The sequence below is a fragment of the Cyprinodon variegatus genome, unplaced genomic scaffold (genome assembly GCF_000732505.1).
Source record: "Cyprinodon variegatus isolate N-32 unplaced genomic scaffold, C_variegatus-1.0 Scaffold371, whole genome shotgun sequence".
NCBI classification, from domain to species: domain Eukaryota; kingdom Metazoa; phylum Chordata; class Actinopteri; order Cyprinodontiformes; family Cyprinodontidae; genus Cyprinodon; species Cyprinodon variegatus.
In genome coordinates, this window is record NW_015150824.1 from 761,263 (window position 1) to 762,197 (window position 935).

Sequence of the window (935 nt, forward strand, 5' to 3'; positions counted from 1 at the left end):
AGACAAACCAATATAGAGTTTTAAACCTAATTTCATCTAAACACAGCCTTAGATTATGAACTCAGTAGGCTTTGCGTTCCTCAGAAAAACCTAAGGAAACACGCTTCAAGCTTGCTTTGTAGCCTAAGAAAAAATGAAAGCTGAAAATGGTGTGAATACTTCAGCAGTCATTTGATAAAAATGTCACCTATATGAGAAAATGTAATGCCATAAAAAATACTATATCCTTTTTCCAACATTAAGGCTTTAGAAAGCATTAGCCTCCTCCTCTCTCCCCCTCTGTCATGGGTTTTGACGTCCTTACTCTCTTTGCCCTCGCCACGTTCCTCCTCCATTGTGTCTCGGAGTGTAAAGTAAGAGCATGAGAGGAATACAAATGTCCTCCCTGCTGGAGGAGCTGGAAGAACTACTGATCACATTATGCAGGTTAGATTAATTTAACCTGTACCATTTAACAGAACATCGATGCAGCATTTTTTTTTCTCACAGTTTATTTGAATCTCTTATAAATGAGAGGAGGATTCTTGAGTGTGAAGAAGTTCCAAAACAGTTTAAGCGACTGTGAGAGAAGTGGTCGGTCTGCTCTGTGCATCCGTGCATCCTGGGTTTTGTTCTCTCGTTGCGTTTCTCCCTGACCTGTCTGGTTTGTCCTTGGTTTTCATGATGCTGCTTGCTCTCTATTAAGCCTCCCAAAGCCTTCATGGGACAGCTGCATGTGCATCTAATTAAAAACAGGTAGACTCTGCTTTCTGACGATAACTGAAGTAGGTGGTAGAATACGAATGCATGCAGCATTTTTAAGGTTTAATCTGAAAACTTGGAAAATCAATCATTTTCCTCCCCTTTTTAACAGATGTGTACCGCTGTGTGACTGTTTTACACAAACAATACTTGTGAAAAACATATGAACAGTTTTTCAAGGGTTATGTACATTT

At 39.6% G+C, this 935-nt stretch overlaps 1 protein-coding gene across 7 annotated transcripts in view; it reads left to right on the forward strand.

Annotated features, from left to right (window-relative positions):
• The window catches only part of LOC107092234 (protein FAM184A-like), a 66,150-nt gene that overhangs the window by 24,346 nt on the left and 40,869 nt on the right, over window positions 1–935 (forward strand). The gene's annotated exons all lie outside the window — the stretch shown is intronic.